The 22339-nt window shown below is 42.8% G+C and overlaps 1 protein-coding gene across 1 annotated transcript in view; it reads left to right on the top strand.

Moving 5' to 3' along the window:
* Positions 1–22339, top strand: part of LOC138293872 (potassium channel subfamily T member 1-like) — a 577968-nt gene that overhangs the window by 123206 nt on the left and 432423 nt on the right. The window lies entirely within an intron of this gene.

Genomic DNA, 22339 nt, shown 5'->3' with positions numbered 1-22339 from the left:
AAAGGAAGAAATGGGGTGGCTCTCCCTTCTCAGCCCTTGCTGCCTCTAACTGGAATGCTCTTCATCTTCACCTGAGGACCACCAAGGATGAAGGTTCCTTCAAACAGTGCCTTATAAGGTAGCTGTTCAACTTTGCTTTTGAATAATTTGGTCTGGCCAGCATGCTTTTTTTAATTGTAGCGCCGGGACCCTCTCCTGAGTAGCTGCACAATCTACTAAAAGCCAAAATAAGTAAATAAAATAATATTTTGTAATCCAAAAATAATACAGCTGACATCCGTGCTACAGATAGAACACTCTGACACCGCAGCTTGCCTAGCTACTACTAATCATTACAAAAAATGGACACACACTTCACACTTCTGACCTCTGACAGAAAGACAATATAGAAATTGTATCCACAAGTTTATACTGAGGAATTCTGCTAGGACGGATTTCATGTCTCTTTAGGTATCACCTGCAGACAGCAGTCGAGTGACCTATTATGGATTATACCAATATTTGCTGATGACTTTATTCAGCCCATTGTTATCTTAGGTTGGCTTTCTTGTCGGTCTTATTTGCTTTCTTCATATTCAATAGAGTTCTTTCCTCTTGGGTTTATACCTCTCCTGATGCAGAGCTTAATTACCATGCTTTTGATTGGATGACACGTATCCTTCCACTGCTTTTTGTTCAGATAACTATTTTTTTCTGCTTGGACATGGGAGTGCATGTGTTTTCCTGCTCTCTGCTTCTCCCCCACATGTGCTCCTTCCTCCTTCACACTCCACCTTCCTGCCCTCTATACTACTCTCCCACCCCCAAGATGTCTGCTTCTCCCCCCGTCCAGCTCTGTTTTATTTACAACCCCTTTGCTGTCACCTGTTGGCGGCATTTTCTTTCTCCCACCAACCCCTGGTGCTCTCCTGCCCACCCCAGTCCTGTTTTTTTTAACTTCTAATATTTTACTTTTTAGAAGGGCACAGCAGCTGTTATTTACTACCTGGCTGCAGTTTCTGTAAATGCACGTTTGTGTTCCTTTAATATAATTTTTTTTTACTTACAGTTACAAGGAGGAAATCTGCTGTATAGGGAAAGGCAAATTACTCAAAAATGACCACCGCTTCATGCTGTATGTATATGAATGCATGGGGCCACATGTGTCTCTATATATGATCACACTGGGACCGCCACACCATCATGATGCATGCCTAAACATGCGTGGTGATCCATGCACGCACATGAATCATCTCACTGGGACACGTTTTCTTAAGTCAAAGCAGTTTAGCATCACCAATAACCTTTTTATTCTTTTGATGATGCTGAAGAACATCAGCAAAATGCATTCGTGAACTTAAAGGCGAGATCCGTTGGATTTTCATATCCTTGTGTTTTTAAGGCACCTACCCAGTGTGACGAAACACTTATCGGATTTAATCGCAGCAGTTGAAGGGAGATTAGGACATTGTCAGCACAACAGCATGTGAGCAACAGTGCCAAGTGGTTACTTGTTTACTCGCTGCCCTACTGAATTGATATTGGAAATTATTACTATGATCTTAAATACTGACCATTTGGAAGAATTAGATAACATCAAAACAGTGGTGTAACACAACATTATACCACTGTGAGACAACAATGCAGTGGTGTAATACATATTGACAGGACCTTCCAGTCGAATGTGAAGACTGCCCCTTTGGTCTTAATTTCAAAAATATTAATCAGTTTAGAGCTGAATTGGTGCCCATGAAGGGTTAGGAGCCACTGAATGTTTACACACACACACACACACTTATGCATTGTGTTGTACACCTGCCCTGGTGTAGTTTGTACCAGTGCAGAAAAGACATCTGTGCTGGTCAGACTTGGGGAAAGGCAGTTCAGGCTGGACTGTTCCCATGGGGAGCAGGGTCAAGACTGATTTGCAAATGGCTGGGTTCAAACTGGGGTGACGGGGTGAAATAAATAATGATGGATTAAAACCAGATCTGTGACTGAGGGTGAGTGTTTGAAAAGTTTCAACACTCCGTCCATCATTTTATTTTGTGGTGTTGCTATGTGCACCCTAAGTGGCTAGGGTATCCCCAGACGTGGGTCCGTTGCTCGCTGCACCACTAGATTCAAGCTGGCCTGGCTGATGAGGGGTGATACCCCAAAACCAGTCTCAGGATGTTTGTTTCTAGTCCAGGGAGGACCTGGTTTGGCAGTTCGGGTTGGACTTTTCCCATGGGGAGTAGGGTCTAGACTGATTTGCAAATGGCTGGGTCCAAACTGGGGTGATGTGACAAGAGAAGTAACAATGAATTAAACCCAGATCTGTGACTGGGTGGGGAAGTGTTTAAAAACGTTCAACACTCCGTCCAACATTTGATTTTGTGTTGTTGCTATGTACACCCTAAGTGGCTAGGATATGCCCAGTCATGGGTCCATTACTCGCTCCACCACTGGATTCAAGCTAGCCTGGCTGATGAGGGATGATACCCCAAAACTGGTCCCAGGATGTTTGCTTCTAGTTCAGGGAGGACCTGGCTTGGCAGTTCCGGCTGGACTGTTCCCATTGGGACAGGGTCAAGACTGATTTATATATGGATGAGTCCAGACTGGGGTGATGTGGCAAGCAAAATAACGATGGATTAAACCCAGAACTGTGACTGGGAGTGAGTCTGAAAAGTTTCAATACTCCGTCCATCATTTTTTGTGTGGTGTTGCTATGACCAGAAATCAATCATTATAGAGAGCCAGGCTCAATCCCGTGAGCAAACCAGACACACTCCTGCTGGAGAACCAGAATCTATGTCTATGATAGCACTAGAAAACAGGCATAATAGCAAGCCAGACAAAGGCCTGTAGTAGAATTATATACAGACCTGTGGATGCACACAAAACTATGTTTATAACAGGACCTAAAGCCAAGCATAACAAAGAACTAGACACAAGCCTGTGGCAGAACAGAATCTAAGCCAGGACCAAGCAGCAAGCATAATAGAGAGCCAGGTGCAGCCTGTCATAGACCTAATACAAGTCTGTGGGAGAACCAGAACCTCTAACAAGACCAGCAAACAAGTCTAATACAGTGGCAGATACAAAGCTTTGCAAAAAACACAGATACACGCCTGTGAGGGAACCAGACACAAGGCTGTGTCCGCACTAGAACTTATGCCCATAACATGACCAGAAACCAAGCAGAATTGAGAACCAGGCACAATCCTGAAGAAGAAACAGACACCAGCTTGTGGGAGAACCAGAACCTATGACAGGACCAGAAAAGAAACATAATAGAGAGCCAGCGCCAAGTCAGGTGGAACACCAGATACAAGCCTGTGGGGGGAAACTGAGTTGATGCCTATGATAGCACTGGAAAACTATCATAATTGAGAACCAGGAGCACGTCTGTGGGAGAAGCAGACATAAGTATGTGGGAAAACCACAACCGATGACTGGACCAGAAGTGAGTTCTAATATCAAGCCAGGTACAAGCCTGCTGGAGAATCAGAACCTTTGCCAGTGACAATACCAGTATATAATAAGATTTATGCGGGTCAATCAGCAGGACTAGGCTAAGGTCAATACCTATTTCTCAGAAGGTTTCTGCAGATGCAAAATACAGTGCATTGTCTCGCTGCTTCATTCGAGGCACACACTCGTAGTGAATTCACAATGTTACTGATTCTTTTTTCAACTGGAGGTGCACCGCCGCAATATGTGTGGATAGCGAAACTATCTCTATGCCTCGGGAAATAAAGAGAGTCCTCGAGCCCACTTGTAATTAATTAATTGTAACCGCTCTTTAGGAGACACGGTGTGTAGCTTCCCAAAGGCATTCAAACTCATTCATTAACTATCATGGTGAATGAGCTGTGAGCGTCTTCCTCGCATGAAGCTGAAGGGCGATGCGTTGTATTTTACATCTGCAGCAACCTTCTGAGAAATACATTTTGACACTTGCCTAGTCTTGATGATGGTCCTACATTGATCCTAAAAAGGACCGAAACACTGACTAATTTAGACATTGGAGAAGTTGATTTTTGCTGGAACTAACTCCTTTGAGTAATCCTCTTTGAAGTTATTTGAGGAAACAACCTCTTGATGTTGAACTCCCCTTTTTCAGTTTTTTTATTAATGTATGACTTATTGTCTCTATTTTGTAATTGGTTATATGCCATGAAGGGTTGGCGGTTGGGTTTGTTACGGTTGCATATAACGTATATTATGCATATACTGTTTTATGACTTTCATGTCATAAATAGAAAGACTATGCAAGTAGTCTCTCTCTTTACAATTGATTATTTTGATGCATTAGATCTAGTGGTGAGAATGTATTGCTTACATAATCATTGTTTGCCCAATGGGCACTTTTTTTGGTCGCACATGCAAGCACTTTGACCTGTTGTAAGTATTGTGGGCTTTTATCCACGCCCATCACTTTTAATCATTGATGGGCTTGCACTTCGAAAATCCCTTGATGTCATTGGTAATTGCTTTAGACTTGTCTCGCCTTGGGGCGGTTTTGTTAGTACCTTGCAAACTGACCCAGTTACAGGGATAATTGGACGATTGTCGATATATTTCAACATGGGTAAACTATTTTTTTCTTTTGTTTCTCTCCTTTGTGCTCCATGGCAGCCACGGCCCTCACAGTGCTCACAGAGCACAAACCCGATCGGCGGTATTGGAGCGCTGGTCACATTGTTCACTCTTACCTAATCAGACATATTTCTTTTGGCTCTCCCCTTCCCGCTCCATAGCTTTCCCAAAATACTTATAATTGATAAATGCTTTACTAAAAAACACAGAAATCCGAAAGGGGCTTCTCCCAGCATAGCGGTAGAGTCAATATTACAATATTCACTGCACTCTGAAAAAGTCGCCCCATAATGCTTTGCAAGCATTATTTTTCAAAACATTTTTGCCCAATACTCAGCCTGTAGTGGTCCTAGGATAATGAGACCACCAACGAAAAGCTCAGCAAGACACACTCTTTATGTTTATGCCATCGTGGGGGTCCTACACTAGGTTAGTGGGGACATAACAATAATAACCTATCCCACCATTTTTTTTTTTTTTTTTATAGCTATTTTATGAGTGGAACTTGTGTTTTAAAGTTTGGAGTAGTTTATGTTTTAAAGGACTTAGTGTTGTAAGAGGCCTGAAATTGTGTAAGGTACTGTGACTTCTAGGGGCTAAATATATGGTTGTACTACATTACTTTGCGCCATTCTATTTTCATGAGGTTATTCCTCTTAGAGGTTAATTACATGGTTACATGACCATGTATCTTACAAATAATATTTTTATTGTGGTGTTCTCTAGTGGTTATTCTGAGCATTACAGACAACATACTACAATATTTGCTGCACTCAGTCGTCCCATAATGTTTTGCAGGGCAATCTTTCACAAAACCTTTTTGCTCATAACTCCTAGGACAATGGGACCACCACCAAAACATTCAGCACAACCTGCTCTTTCTGTCTAGATCATCTCTGTGCCCCCACACTAAAGTAGTGGGGACCCCAAAATAATAATCCCTCCATCCATTCATCTTTTTAATCTCTCTCATGGCTGGAACTTGTGTTTTACAGTTGACTGACAATGTGTAATGCACTACTTCCTTTGGGGACTAAATATATGGTTATACTGCAATACTTTCAGTCATTTTATTTTAATCTGGTTATGCCCTCTAGGGACAAACTGTTTGGTAACATGACCATGTTTCTTACAAATGCTATTTTCATTGTGGTGTTCTCTAGGGGCTCTTCTGAGCATTACAGTCTAATGCCAAACGTTTGTTTCTGATTAAAGCTTTTTATTGGGTTTGTATGATAATTGTTTAAGTTTTATTAATCTCGCCTTATTGTTGTTATGACCAGGATTCAGGCCAACTTAACATCCTTATTACACTATGACGGTTTGAACACTCTTGATATGGTTGGATGACCTTTCTAGGTTATTTCTCTCGTTACTCCTCTGTGGCTGTCTTGTTTTGGGAATTGTGTTAGCCAGCCAGCAAATCTGATGGTGGGGTGGTGAAAGTGGTATTGTAGTGGAATCAGCATGGTAGATTTAAATTAGGATGCTAAATGGCAACATTTTCATTTTTGGCTGCAGATAGAAGAAGAGGGTAAATGGAAGTGCTTTAGTTATATGCAAGGCCACTGGAATTATGTGGTAGGAAAAGACCAAATTAAGAGGCCGGATTGACAAATTTATGTGGCAAGAAAAGTCCAGTTATGAATTTATAACCCAACAGCTCTAACTTAAGCAAATGTGAGACCAATTCCATTGCAAATGCTTGTTTTGTATTTTTATTACACTTGTTACCCCAGGCCCTTGCCCTTGTCACACTATTGTGCTGTTTTGAGGGAGAAGCATACACAGACGGCAGCAGTGTTATCATCCATGCCTACGGTAGAGCTAGAACCCGAGCCACAACAAGACAAAAATCAAGATAATAGCCAGAACCAAAAGCTAGTCCTGGTTTAACACCTATATCTATGACACGACCAGAACAGACATGTGAGAGAACCAGAGCCCAGGCATCGCACAGGACCAGGACTCAGGCCGGTGAAGGATCCTGGATTTATGCCTGTCTGACTGGAAGTCAGAACCTTTTCAAGTCCAGAACTCAAGTGAAGAACAGTCAGGCCAGGCCTATGAGGTGACAAGACCAGAGGTCAGTAGAAAAATTCTACTCACACCTGTGGGTAAGCACAGAACCAGGGTGATCACAGGGGACACTCAAGACCTCAGCGCAGGTTTTTGTCAAGATCCAAACCTGCCCTTATGGCAAAGACAGGACCAGGTGCTGGGGAGAATCTGATCTCAGGACATCGACAGCAAGGCCTATATCAGAGATTAATCAGGAAGCAGCGTAGGGATGGGAAAACAGAGGCAGAGCCGAAGCCGAGCATAGAACCTTCACCTTGTGGGGTAGAATACGCCAGCACCGTCGCCTGAAGAGTTGCTATCATGAACATAGTACATTGCAGATGAAGCAAAATAAGACTAAATTCAGGACCCCTAAGAATCAGCCAGACAGATTGCAGTACCCCCCTCATCCCCTTCGTCCACCTGTCTGCCAAGCTGGGTCCAAGAGGTGGACAAAGGGAGCTAATTTCTGCAAGACAAAAATCAACCAAAAGGTGTCACCTTTTCCTCCTCTGCAGAGAAGGGCTTGATCTGATCTCCAGTTTTGATGCCACTCTCATCCCGCCCCCCATGAGGGCAGCTAGAGCTTCCATAAATAACACCCTCCAGTGGCGTGGATGCCAGCCTCTTTTGAAGAACTGCTAATCCACTGCACAGCCTACGCCCCTTGCCACATGGCTGAGCCTTGCTAGACTGACAGCGGGTTGGCACGGATAGTGTTGGCCAGTAGCAGCCTTGGCTGGGTGCACTGCTGGGACACCAGAGCATGGCAGCAATGCCAGTCTCTGGGGGCAGAACCAGGCAGCCTTGCTTGGATATCACTTGATCGGGTGTCCTGTGCCAAATTAAAGGCACTTAATGATGGACGTACAGTCAACTCTGGTGCATTAAAACACATGCTGCTAAGATCTATGGCCCAGATTTATGTGGGCCTAGCGCCATTCACTATCATCATTTTTCTATGCTAATGTGGTGTTAGAAGGCCAAAAATACCATGCCATATTTAAAAGTGGTGCAATGTTTGCATTGCAGCACTTTGTAACCCCTTGCACCACATTATGCTTGTGCCAGACATGATGTATGCAAGGGGGGCGTTCCAGCACTAGGGGGGCCAAATACATGGTGCAAAGAAATCTATAAGATTTCTTTACGTCATTTTCATCTGCAGTTTTTTAACGCCTGCTAAGAGCAGGCATTAAAAAGAGGCTCCCATTGTGTTCATTGGGCCCCTGGTGCTTTGCAGGATTAGCATCATAATTTTTTACGCTAGTCCTGCAAAGTACCGGACTGGAGTAAAAAATTATGATGCCAGTCCCCTTGACTACCGCCATGGTGCGCCGTATTTTAAATAAGGTACACACAGTTTCATTAGGGGGGGCGCTAAGGGGCGCGAAAAAGGTGCGCTGCACTAAGTGCGGTGCCACTTTTCATAGATCTGCCCCTATGTGTGACCTGCTAGCCCCAGCGTCCAATTCTGAAAATAAAGCTCAGTGAGTTAATGCATGCCTAGCAGAGATGATCTGCAAGTCAAGTGTTCAAATCTCAACGAACCACCTGTGGGGGTTAATGTGCCCTTTTCAGTGATCATTGGATAAACTGGTTTGGTGATTGCTCATTGGCTTGAATCCTGATAAGTTAGGAAAGTGGACCAATGCACTGCTACACTTCCTTTCACTCTGTGCCTAAGTAAGCACAACTGTAAGTTAGGGCCTACAGATTCGGAGCACTCCTCTGGTCCAGGCTCAGGACGGCAAAACTCTTCTCACACAGGTGATATTATGAATAGATTATATCCATGTAGTGTATTCATGTGGAATTCTGTGAGATTATGCATGAGTTACGCAAGAAGATTAATTGTGTGCTTAGCACTATTTCTTAGTACAAAAATGCCCCCTCGCATCCAAAATGGACATGAGAATGCATTTTGTGCTTAGAATGATAACACAAATAGTGAGCGTGAGCAGCTGCTTGTTCTTGCTAAATGTGCTATTGGGGTTTTCCCCAACTTATTACATTTAGCACTAGTTTCTTTGTGTGAAAAACACCGTTGAATTCAAAATGGTTGTGAAGATACATTTTGCGCTAAGAAACAGCAATACGGCCCATATTTATACTTTTTGACGCAAAACTGCGCAAACGCAGTTTTGCGTTTTTACGTCATTCCACAGCACCAGTCGGGCGCCATATTTATGGTACCCCGCAAGCCGGTGCAATGGGTGGGCTAGTGTAAAAATAAATTACGTTAGCCAGGTGGTGGTGGCGGTTTGGGAGAAGGGGGTTTTGCACCAAAAAATGACATTAGGCTGGTTAGAAGCCTTTGACCAGCCTAGTGTAATTTTCTGACACAAAACCATCCATACCACATGACTCCTGTCTTATAAAAGACAGGAGTCATGCCAACCACCCCAGTGGCCAGCACAGGGGACAAGGGTCCCCTGGGCATGGCCATTGCACCCTGTGCTATGTAGGGGTGCCCAGTTCAGGGCCCAATGGCACTTTAAAAAAGTTAGAAAAATATTTACCTGGGATGGGGTCCCCCATCCTCCGGTGTCCCTCTGGTGGGGGTGGAAGTGTTCCTGGGGCTTGGAGAGGGCACATGTGGACCCATTCCATGGAGTCTGACCATGGAAATGGGTCCACGGGTCCCCTAATGCCTGGTCTGACCCAGGTGTTAAATAATGGTGCAAATTAGGCCCCTCCTCCCACCCGTGCGTCATTTTAGCATGGGGGGATGAATATGGGGCTATGGGGATAGCAAAATTTTTTAGATGGTAACGCCTACCTTGATTCTCATTTTTTTGCGTAAAAAAAACCAACGCAAATGCGGTGCAAAAAAAGTATAAATATGGGCCTAAATGCATCAGAATACGAATAGCGGGCCCAAGCATCTGCTCACTAACCCCTATATTTATACTTCCTTTGCGCCTAATTTGCGTCATTTTTTTTACACAAATTCAGCACAAAGCTAAATTCAAATTTATAATTTGGTGTTAGACCCATCTAGTGCCAACGTTTTGGAGTTAACGTAATTTTTTGCTTGTGGGAAACTACCTTGTGTCATTGAGATGCAAGGTAGGAGTTCCCGTGCAAAAAATGACGATATGGCCTTAGCGTCATATTATCCCCCCACAAGCTAAAATTACGCATGGGGGTCCTTAAATAATGGTGCTAAGCTTGCTTAGTGCCATTATTTAATGACTGGGTCAGGGCACGCGTTAGGGGACCTGTGGGCCTATTTCCATGGTCAGAGACCATTGAATGGGCCCACAGGTGCCCTTCCATAGCCCCAGGGACACCCCCACCTACACCAGAGGGACACCAGAGGATGGTGGGCCCCATCCCAGGTAAGTAAGGTAAGTATTTTTCATTTTTTGCAAAGTGCCATGGGGGGCCTAACTTGGGCCCCCTACATGGCACTGGGCCCAAAGGCCATGCCCAGGGGACATATGTTCCCTGGGCATGGCCATTGGGATGGTGGGCATGACTCCTGTCTTTACTAAGACAGGAGTCATGTCCATGGTTATATTACGTCAAAAAATGACGCTATTCTGGTTAGAAGCATTTTTTATGCCTCTGCCCATACTAGCGTCATCCTTTGACGCACAACCTCCTGTTCCCCCTAGGCCTCCCCACATGACTAGCGGCCTTTTTTATGATGCTAGCTGGGCCTTACCGCCGGCTACTGTCATTCCATAAATATGATGCCCGGCTGGCGTCTTGGAATGGCGCTCAACCGGCGGTATACTTATTCATGCAAAACTGTGTTAGCACAGTTTTGCGTGAAAAAGTATAAATATGCCCCTAAATGTGGTCTTGCAGTAGGATTTTACCCCACAAATCCTCTTAATTACCCAAGGAGGAAAAATCGCATAATCATTTTTAATTCCGTATCAAATAGTAATGTGGAATTACGGAAATTACTCCAATTATACCAGCACATCAAAATTCTGGCTAGGCCTAATTCTAAACCCACACGCTACCAGCTAAGCGGGACAAACTGGAACACTCAAGACGGCTTCAAGGAGTTGCTGGAATTCCAGACACTTTGTAAAAGCTACAGTAACAAGATCAAAGCATTCCCTGCACCTCAGTGGGTTCCTGCTCCTGCAATATAATTGGTTCAGCAGATTTGGTCAGTCGTTCTACTTCAGGTGTGACAGCTTGATAGGTTTATGCACTTGCTACAGAAATCTGTAACCAAAAGATCTCAAAGTTAAACATCATACAGGCTGCCGGGGCATCATTATAAATGTCTGCGGGAATCCCGAATCAGATGCAAAAATGAATTTGTGCTTATTTCTGATTCAGAATTGTGCTGTAACTACACTCCCCTGAGATTTTTCTTGCAGAAGTTTCGAAGCTAAGCCACTATGGATTTGATTCAGGGATAAACAACATCCTTCTTTGTTTAACAAACCTGTGAACGGGAAAGAAGCAATAATACAGTGTTGCACCCCCTCCCGCACTCCGAGGTGCAGAACCAATAAATAACAAACGCTGTGGTGTCAGTAACTTCAGGTGCGGTATTACCACATCAGTATGCGGTAGAAGAAAATAATGAGACCTTTGCGTGGACAGTAACACCTGTTATTTATGAGCAAGGGAACATATTGATTGATGCACAAATAAAACGGAAATTTAAACGAGAAAAAATAAACAACTACTAAGAAAGGAAGGGCCTGATTTAAGAGTCACTAGCGCCACCTTAGTGCCGCCATAACTTAATTTTTTTATGCTAAGGCTTCGCAAAAGTGGCCTTTCACATGTGCCACATATACGAAGTGGCGCAATGCATGCATTTCCCCACTTTGTGAACCCTTGCGCCACATTATGCCTGTGCCAGGCATAATTTATGAAAGGGGAGGCTTTCCCCTGTTGGGGGGCAGAAAAAATGGCGCAAGGAAATCTAAGAGATTTCCTTGCGCCATTTTTTTCGGTACTTTTAGCGCCTGCTCAGAGCAGGCATTAAAAGGGGGCATGCCATTGAATACAATGGACCCCTATGTACTCTGCAGGAGTAGCGCCAACATTTTGGTGCTACTCGTGCAGTGTACATCAATAGTGCCAGGAATTCTGACGCTATTGCTGCCTACCCTGCGCAATGGTGTGCTGTATTTTAAATATGGGGGACACATGGTGGCGGTAGGGAGTGCTAAGGGGCTCAATGAAAGTGATGCTGTCTTGGGTGCAGCGCCACTTTTCTTAAATTAGCCCCTATAGTTTCCCATGACACTTTCGGAAGAAAACGCATCCTTTTTTTATAACAAACCATGGGGCATATTTACAAGAAACTGGCTTACCAGTGCTGATGCACCAGTTTTCATGCGTCTCCCCTCCCCCACCTAACGACACCATGTGTATACTGTATTTACAATATGGCACACCATGGTGCACGTTAGGCCAATATCATTAAAATTATTGACGCTATTGTAGCGCTTTGCTGCATTAGTGTAAAAAATGTTGACGCTAGTGCAGCAAAGTGCAAAGAGGCCCTTTGATAACAATGGGTGCCGCCCCAAAAATGGTGCAGTGAAATCTTGTAAATTTCACTGCGCCATTTTTGCGGGCCTCCTGACGCCGGAACACCCCCCCTTGCATATGTTATACCTGACAAAGGCATAATGTGGCGCAAGGGGTCGCAAATTCATGCAATGCTTGCATTGTGCCACTTTGTAAATATGATGCGGCGAAAAATGCCTCCTTGAGCCACATTAGCATAAAAAAATGACTCTAGTGTGGCTTAAGGAGGTGCTAGGTCTTTGTAAATCTGGCCCCATATTTTTGCACATAACAAGAGATTACATTTTGCTTTGAAGTTGCAAATTAGGCACAGTGCTCAAACCCTTCATGTAAATATGGCCCTAGTTTTCTAATTTTGCCAGCACAGGCAAGCTCACCGCATATATGCGGAAGCCATTTTGCCTAAGCTGGTGTTTGCCCGTTGGACATGGCTGCCCATTTGGTGCCATCACAAGGAACCCTGTGACGTCGGCGCTGGCGGGAGCTGATTTGACACCCACGCCGTATGAGGAATTGAACTAAAGCTCTCATCCCCCAATCCACACTTTGCTGACAAATGTGCTTTATGATTGAAGACGACAGGCTCTCTAATGAATCATAATGGCCAAAGGTGTTACAGGACGGAGAAATTCTCTTCTATATCTTGGCACTCCTGTAGGGGTGCAGCAACATGTGTGGCACCACATTCTGCAGGTCGTGTCACCCTCCACTCTTTTAGGGAGTGAGAGATTGTAAATGGGGAAGTGCTTCAAAGGGTCGCATTTCCTTGCTGTTTCTTGTCCATTTCTGTTATTATAAATGGCTCCTGGGCGTGCAGTGAGGAAGTAACACTTCCTAACAAGCATCTGCAATGCAATAGGTCTGTTAGGGGCATGTTTAGGAGCCTCTGGTGCCATCAGAGCATCACTTTTAGTGCACTGCACAGTATTTATGAAGTGGCGTTAAGCCACCTTTTATGGCTAAACGCCACCTTGTAAAGATGGCCCCTTCACACACAGCACTTTGTGTGGAAGGGACGTGCAATAGGTGTTGCTGTGGGCATGCCACAGCAACACCCATTGCATTTTGACACTTCTCCAGATTTACAAGTTTTCGTGAACCTGAGGCAGCACCAAAATCTAACTCCATGCCAAGGATTACGTTAGTATGACACAACGAGGAGAAATGAAAGAATTTTGCAGCCCACATAGAAAAAGCAAATCGCCATTTAAGATTGTTTTGGGGCAGGAAGGTGTTCTTTCGTGCAAAAAAACAATCTCCCCCTCAATGCAGCAATCCTGCACTATGGTGCAAGGGTTGTTGTATTGGTGTGAGGAAGCAAATTCAGCACTGGTGCAGGGGGAAATACAGGGGTGCGCCATATTCTATTGAATACAGGGCATCCCTGTGTTGTGAAAATGACTTAGTGCAATGCAGCCAAATTTGGCGCAGCAACACCCGCACCGGCATTTTCTCTTAAATCTGCCCTTAGTTTCTTGAGTTAGAGCTATTGTCATTGTAAATTCATAACTGGACTTTTCTTGCTAGATAAATTGGTCCACCATGCCTCATAATTTTGGGGGTTATTACAACTTTGGAGGAGGTGTTAATCCGTCCCAAATGTGACGGATATACCACCAGCCGTATTACGAGTTCCATAGGATATAACAGACTCGTAATACGGCTGGTGGTATATCCGTCACTTTACCGTCACTTTTGGGACGGATTAACACCTCCTCCAAAGTTGTAATAACCCCCTTTGTACTTTCCTGCCAGATCATTCAAGTGGCCCTGCGTATAACTAAAGCACTTCCATTAACCTTCTCCCTCTATCTGCAGCAAAAAAATGAAAATGTTGCTATTTAGCATCCTTATTTAAATCTGCTGTGCTAACTCCAAGAGAATACCACTTTCACCACCCCACCATCAGAGTTGCTGGCTGGCTAACACAATTCTCCAAAAAAAGACACAAGACAGCCACAGAAGAGAAATAAACTAGAAGGGTCACTGAAACATATCAAGAGTGTTCAAACAGTCATAGTGTAATAAGGATAGATTATTAAACCATATACAATTTTCATATTAACCTTTATCAGAAATAAACTTTTGACATTAGACTATAAAGCTCAAAACAACATAACAAAAATATAATTTGTAAGACACATGGTCATGTAACCATATTGTTAGCCCCTAAAGAGCATAACCCTATTAAAAAAATAGGAGAAAGTATTGCAGTATAATTATATAAGTCCCTACAGAACAGAGCACATTACACAAGCTAAGAGGTCTATTATAATGATATAACAAACAAAACCCATAAATCGTAACTCCCCTCACCTATAAAACAACATTTTTTGCCATGAAAGCACATAAAATAATAATGCATGGTGATAGGGATTATTATTTTGGAGTCCCCACTAACATAGGTGGGGGAACCCAGAGATGATGTGGACAGAAAGAGCATGTCTTGCTGTACATTGTGGTAGTGGTCCCATTGTCCTAGGACCACGACAGGCTGAGTATTGAGCAAAAGTGTTTTGTAAAAGTAATGCCCTGCATGCATTATGGGGCAAGTTTCTGTGCCACGAATATTTTAGTATGTTGATATGACTGTAATGGTGAGAACAGCCCCTAGAGAACACCACAATGAAAATTACATTCATAAGATACATGGTCATGTAACTATATAGTCAACCCCTCAAGAGCATAACCACACAAAATAAGAAGACATTAAATAATGTAGCATAACCATATAGTTTCCCCTGGTACATTACACATTTTCAGAAGTAACAAGCCTATAGTAATAATATTATAAACAAGGCTCTTAAACACACAAATTACTCTGAGCGCTAAAACTAAAGATCCAGCCTTCAGAGCACTGAAAAAGACACTGCCTGGTGGGGGGAGCTATTATTTTGGGGTCCTGACTAACTTAGTGTGGGGACCAAGAGAGGATGTCCTAGGACCACCACAGACTGAGTTATGGGTAAAAATGTTTTTTAAAAGTAATGCCCTGCAATGCATTATGGGTCGAATTTTCCCCAGTGCAGTGAATAGTGTAGTATCGGCTCTCCAGCTGTGCAGGGTAAGCCATTATTGCTTTGAAGAGTTCTGTTTTACCGTAAAGTGTTTACCAATTTCATGTGTTTTAAGTGGAGAGCCACAAGAAATGACTCTGATTAGGTAACTGTGAACAATGTGACCAGTGTTTCAATACCACAAATTTAGTTCACACTGTTGTGCCTGTTCACACTGTGAGCACCATGGCTGCAATGCAGCAGGAAGGGGAGAGACAAAATAAATAGTTCACCTACACTGAATTATATCGGCAATCGTGCAATAACCTTGAAACAGGGGCAGTCTGCAAGTCGTGACAAAAACAGCTTCAAGGCGGGACAAACATAAAGCATTTACCAATGACATCCAGTGATTTTTGTAAGGCAAGCCCACAAGCGAGTGAAAGTGATGGGCATGAGGTGGGACTGGTTAAAAGCCCACAGTACTTACAACAGGTCAAAGCTCTTGCGTGCTCAACCTAAAACAGTGCCCATTGGGCAAACAACGATTATGGAAGCAATATATTCTCACCACTGGATCTAATGCATCAAAATAATGTTGCACTCTGGTATTTGGGGGTGAATGTTCGCATTGTTCAGCATTCTGTCCATCATATGTTCTTTTTGCATTTGTCGCCCCAAGTGGGAAGGGTATGCTCATACGTGGGTCCCATGCTCACTGCACCACTGGATTCAAGCTAGCCTAGCTGATGAAGGATGATACCCTGAAACCGGTCCTAGGATGCTTGCTTCCGGTCCAGGGAGAACCTGGCTTGGCAGTTAGAGCGGGACTGTTCCCATGAGGGACAGAGTCAAGATTGATTTGCATATGGCTGGGTCCAAACTGGGATGGTGTGGTGAGCAAAAAAACGATGGATTAAACCCAGATCTTTGTGATTGGAGATGAATGTTTGCATTGTTCAGCATTCCGTCCATTATCTGTTCTTTTTGCATTTGTTGCCCCAAGTGAGAAAGGTATGCCTAGACATGGGTCCCATGCTCACTGCACCACTGGGTTCAAGCTAATCCTAACTGATAAAGGGTGATACCCTGAAAGTGGTCCAGGATGCTTGTTTTTGGTCCAGGGAGGACCTATTTTGGTAGTTCGGGCTGGACTGTTCCCATAAGGAACAGGGTCAAGACTGATTTGCATATGGCTGGGTCCAAACTGGGATGGTATGTTGAGTAAAGAAATTATGGATTAAACCCAGGTCTTTGTGACTGGGGGTGAATGTTTCCATTGTTCAGCATTACATCCATCCTCTGTTCTTTTTGCAATTGAAGAAAAGAATGCACCAAATGAAAATAAATCTTGACCCAAGCTGCTAGGCCACATCCTTTCTTCAGGGTAACAGGACTAACTGCAGATATGTTTCGACATTATTGGGCCTCTTTGGTGAGATGTACCTGGCCCCCTGATGCAGCTTGAGCCACCGCACCCCTACTTCTGAAATTTTACATTCTGTCAAGGTTTGTCTGGTCCAAGCTATTTTGAACGTCGGTTCAAACCATATTGCTCGGTCACATTCTTTCTACTAGGGAAGATAAAGCCAGATTTGTTTCACAGAGGGATTCCTAGTGACTGGTAAGCATTAGCCGTAGCATTTCTGTTGTCACAGTTCATGCAGCTGCAAGGTTTAAATTCACAACAGCATTATGTCCGATTAAGTTAACAATGCTTTATGCTGTGATGTTTGTAACTTGCATTAGAAGTTGTAGTGGCGTTATGCAGCAGGTTCCTTGTGAACAGTTAGACTGCAAAAAACATCTTTTGCAAAAACTTAGACGGATTTCATAAATGCCTTCCTACAAAAATATTTCCCTGTTATTTCTTACATCCATTCAGCCTCACTCCCCACAGAGTAGACTGAGTTAATGTTATTATTCTAACTTTAGCCCTAGCATACTTGGACCCAAGCACTTGATGCCGGCTTTAGAAGAAGAAACATTTTTGTACGAAGACATTTACCTAAACTCAAGATTTTGGAAGGCTATGTTTTTGCAGTTTAAGCTTTCACATACTACTACTGAAGGGCTTCTCTCTGCTGAAGTAAAAAAAAAGACTGGTAGCAGTTCACATTCAGCTGCTGCTGAGGTTGAAGCGTTGGGAGGAGAAGAGGGCTCAGCGGGACATCCATTATTGGCAAATTCTGGAGTCTTTGATTATTGGAAACAGTTGGTGAAAAGTGATCTATTCGTAAGTGGTCTGTCCATGCCCAGTGGCAGACACTCTGTTTTTGCAGTGTTCGGGAAGGGCCATGTTGTGAAGGCTGTTGTCTATTTGTTGTCCTGCCACTCTTGATTTCTATAAATCGCCGAATGTCTTCAACATCATAGGGGAATAGGAAGACCCTGGCTCTAGGCTTGAGATTAGTAAGATTTAAAATGGCAGGGCACTCTTAGGACGAGTGTAGGGAACCTGCAGGCCTTGAGAGCTCTTTCAACTAGCACGAACCCTGAGTGATCCTTGTGGGAAGAAGTGGAACCGGTTTAGCCCTTCTTTGTCATGGAGCAACCATCAGTGTAGTGTCGGAAGAAGTATGATGTTGACAATGGTATTGAAGAACACAGAGAGGTCAGAGGAGAATGGGGCTAGTCATTTGCCAGTCACCAGCATTTCATCAATGATATCCAAGAACACAGATGTCGAGTGCAGAGAGTGGGCTCGAGAACCATCAATGTGATTATTGCATAGGGTGACTAATTGAAGCTCTTCAGGCCTGGTCTTCTCAAGCATGGAAACTACTGAGGTCAGAGTGCTCAAGAAAGAGTTCTTGAGAACCAGAATTACCAGGATTCTTTCAAGGGACATGGGAGGGTACTGAGAGGCAGGCAATTTGTAATATTTATAAATATTTTCATGGTGTGGCTTTGTTAAAATAATTACTTTATTTATTTACATTCTTGTTGGTTCTTGGCACACCAGCAGCCAAGACATTTTCAACCTGCAGATTAAGAAGTGTGAAAAATGAAAAAATAAGGCAGCAGACCTTTTCCATCTTTGCACCCAGGATCTGGAACAACATCCCTGTATCCATCTGACCTAGAGTAACATTGCTCCAGTTTGGGAAAGAGTTGCACCTCTTTAAAGAGCGCGACATAACAATACATTGAACAGCCACAAACCAGCTACCTGATTGGCTTTATGCTTGGCTTTGATCCTTCCAGCGCTCTCCTGCCTTTGGCTAGGTTTGTACTATTGAAATACCACCTACACACACACAGTTCCAGCCATGAGAGAGGTTAAAAAGACACTGAATGGAGGGAGGGTTTTTTATTTCCTAGGACATTGTGGAATGGTATTTGTGCTCATTATGTATTATCAAGTTTATCATATCATCTTTGCTCGAGGTAAAATCAAGAACGATCTATCATGGCTACTTTTAACCAATATTTTTATTATATAAGTTCACCAGTAATATAGCAATGGAGTCTCAAGATGGTATTTTCAATCCATTGTGTTTGTTTTCTTTACTGGGTAGTATTTATTTGCGTTCCTATGATCCTATTTTTTGCACATTATTATTATGTTAGATTTTTGCTTTCACATTTTAAACTTTATATCTATTGTTCTATTAACCTTATTACTATAAAAAATAAGATCTCATAACAGTTGTCATTGTTTCATTAAAGTTATTTTATTTATAATAACATAGCTTTAATGTGTTTACTTAGAGGATGATGTTAACAGTGGTTCTGCCTATGGCTTTGTATTCCTGTATGTATCTGGTGTCTCCACATTGCTCAGACTCACAAACAGCATCTACAACTCTCATACGCTACTGTGGTGGCTTATGTTAACAATCTATTTATCCACCTATACAGATGCTCTCTATGACTACTATTTCTTTTAACCATTGTGTTCTAAACGTGATGCTTAATGATAAATAATTAACTAACTAAATAAATAAACTAACTCTGCCTTTTTAGAGGTAGTAGGTTTTAAGGGCCTCATTCTGAATTTCCAATAATTTAATGAAAAAATGGACACTGACTACATATGAAAATCGCAAAATTTGGTATTTACGGGTGCGGAATTTCCAATTTGGTCTTCCCTGCTATGTTTCTGTTTCCCATCATTTGGTTCAACTTCATTGGCTTGCAGTCGTCCAGCAGTTCACCTTTCAGAGACTTTGCATTTGGCGAACTATTACATGTATGCAAAAGGGAACCCCATAGGCTATTGATTATTTTCTTTACCAAATACACAAAACAGACCATAACTCCTGTGTGTATCATAGGATTTATATATGAGTCATATATAACAAAACACTTGCCATGTACACCCACAAACCTCAAGTTACACAAGATAGTTTTAGAGAAGTCAAGCAGTACATTCATAAATGCGAAACCAAAAAAATCATCACTACAAACAGTAAATAAACATTTGAAAGGTTGTTTTATCCAGGAAAATAATTTCAAGAAGTAACCCTACAAAGTAGGGTTAGCTAATTGTGGCAGTTCAACAGAGTCCCAAATATTTGCTGTGAGACAGAAGGTTAATTTGAACAGGGTCCACTTCCATCTGAGTTTTCAGTTACTTTCTGCTGTGCCTAAGAAAGTGCCACCCTTTTTATTTTAAAATAAGTTGGGAAGGCTCCCGGTCACCTCTCTCACTCCAAATTTCCTTGACGCGTTCCGCCCCCAAAATGTTTGGGAATGTCTTTTTAAGAGGTCATTATCAGGGCCACATCCTTTTCACAACCCCTGACACACGCAGGGTGTCATCTTAAACCTTGAGAGGGAAAAGTTATTTTAAACAAAGGGCCAGATTTAAAGAAAAGTGGCGAAGCGCGGTGCTGTGCCAAAATCGGCAGCGCCACGCTGCGTCACTTTAGAAATGCAGTGATGCGGCGTATTTAAGGGAATACGGCACACCTCTGCATTTCCCCCTGCGTTGGCGCTAAATTTAGCTGCCAACGCAGGCATCCTTGCACCATCGTGCAAGGATGTCTGTGTTGAGGGGTATGATTGTTTATGTGCGGGAAGGTGTCCCTTCCTGCACATAAACAATCACTAATGGTGCTTTGGCACTTAAAGCGTCATTTTCAAATGATTGGTTATGTACAGGAAGGGACACCTTCCCGCACATAAACAATCATTTCTAGCGTTTTGCTTTTTCTATGCATGCAGCAGAATGCAGCACACATAGGAAAAGCAAAAAACGAGGAGGAATAAAAGTATTCCTTCTCGTTGTGCCCTCCTAAGGCCACCCCTGGGGGTGGCGTTAGATTTTGCCACTGCCTCTGGTTTACGAGATTTCATAAATCTGAGGCAGCGTCAAAATGCAATGGGTGTTGCTGTGGCACCCCCACAGCAACACCCATTGCACACCCCTTCCACGCACAGCATTGCGTGGGAAGGGGCCGTATTTACAAGGTGGCATTAAGCCACAAAATTGGCTTAACGCCACCCTGTAAATACGGCGCTGTGCTTAGCACCACAGGAACGTCACTGAAAGTGACGCTTCTGTGGCCCTAGGGGCCTATAAATACAGCCCAAAGTGCTTCCTTTTCCAAGGCGCTGGCCGCGGTATCCCAGCCCAGGTACTTACTCCTAAACCTGCGGTAGTGCTGTAAACAACCACTTAATCCTTTTCTAATGTACTTGTTTTGAATCCTTGGTGCTGCCTTCCGCGTACAGACTATGGGCCTTATTTAGAGTTTGGCAGTGGAATACTCCATCAAAATATGGCAGACAGTCCATCCGACATATATCAACTGCCGTACATTACAATGTATTATCATGCACTTGTAGTATGGCGGATGAGACATTAGCCATTTTTATTGCGGAGTATCCCCAAACTCTAAATAATACCCTTATGCCTACTACGAGAGCTTTCCCGACCTTTGGGTCCTGTTCTCCCCAGGATCTGCCTTTGTGTTTTAATATGCTGTTTTTTTCTGCATCTTTCTCTCGTTATCTCTATTTACCTCACTTTCTTTATCTGCCACAATTGGACATCCCTAAAAACAGGCTGCTCCCTTAGGATTGCTAAACTAAAATTGGAAATGAACACTCTTGGATTTAGGGTCTAGCACCAATCATTTAGTAGCCTTGTGGACTTGTTTATCTCTAAAATCTGTCTGCAGCCCTAGGGTTTTTTGTACAATGAACGGCAAAATGTCCCTTACGTTTTTACAGTCCTCCAAGAAGTATTTAGTGGAACATAAAATATTTTGGCCTCTGCGATCTGGTTGCCCCCCTAGGAGTTGCTGCACTAACAACTAGAAATGTGCTCTTAAATATTTAAGGTCTACCAAAAATTATTTAGTACCGTGCGAAATATTTTGGTCTATAAGATCGCCCCCTGATGTTTCCTGACATTACTGAAGCCCGAGCATTCAGTATCCATACTGAGCATGCAGTATTGTTGGCTGTGTCATTAAGCTTTAAATAATGCTACATTGAGATGATTTCTGTAGTTGGAAATCGTGAGGAGGGATCTTTGTGTATTGTGTAGCCCTGAATTGAGTACGCTTATACTTTGCGCTTGGTTAATTTCTAATTCCTCAACTAACATCCCTTGAACCAGTAAGCAGTTGCATATTCAAATTTCTTATACTTTTTTAAATACTTTTACCACTGACTAGCTGCATCCTCGCCTTATTTCCCTTGCCACATCAATGGAATTTGTCTTTCAATATCTCGCAATTCTGCATTCCCTATGCAACTAACATCCTAATAAATAAAACACATGAAAAAATTGATTATTTTTCTACTTGATTCATTTTCTCTCAAGGAGATAAATTTTTCTCCAATAAAGTGGGTCATCTGTAATAGTATGACGAAAAAAAAGATAAGACAGATCTTAATGAATGGAGAAAGAAGAATTGTGCAATATTTTAAAGCCTTTTTATTTTATGGTCTTATCAAGATTCATAATACGTCACTCTCGTTCATACAGGGATAAGGAAAATATGTATTTATCCTCAAATCCACCTACTTTGCATTTAAATACTAGTTTTCAAGCGAGGCCTGTTTTGGTTGGTTGAACTTGCAATTTTTTCTTTGCATCGACTTCTGCCGTTTTTGTCGCATCGCTCTCTACCTGTACATATCACATTTGTTTCAATTTCTCTTGCCGCCAGCGGTTCTGTCACATCTCCTGCTAATGCCAAACTCTGTGATTTTCTTTTATTTCAATCACTGTATTA

The sequence above is a fragment of the Pleurodeles waltl genome, chromosome 4_2 (assembly GCF_031143425.1).
Source record: "Pleurodeles waltl isolate 20211129_DDA chromosome 4_2, aPleWal1.hap1.20221129, whole genome shotgun sequence".
Taxonomy (NCBI): Eukaryota; Metazoa; Chordata; class Amphibia; order Caudata; family Salamandridae; genus Pleurodeles; species Pleurodeles waltl.
The sequence above is the reverse complement of the archived record's forward strand: the minus strand, read 5'-3'. Positions and strand labels throughout refer to the sequence as shown.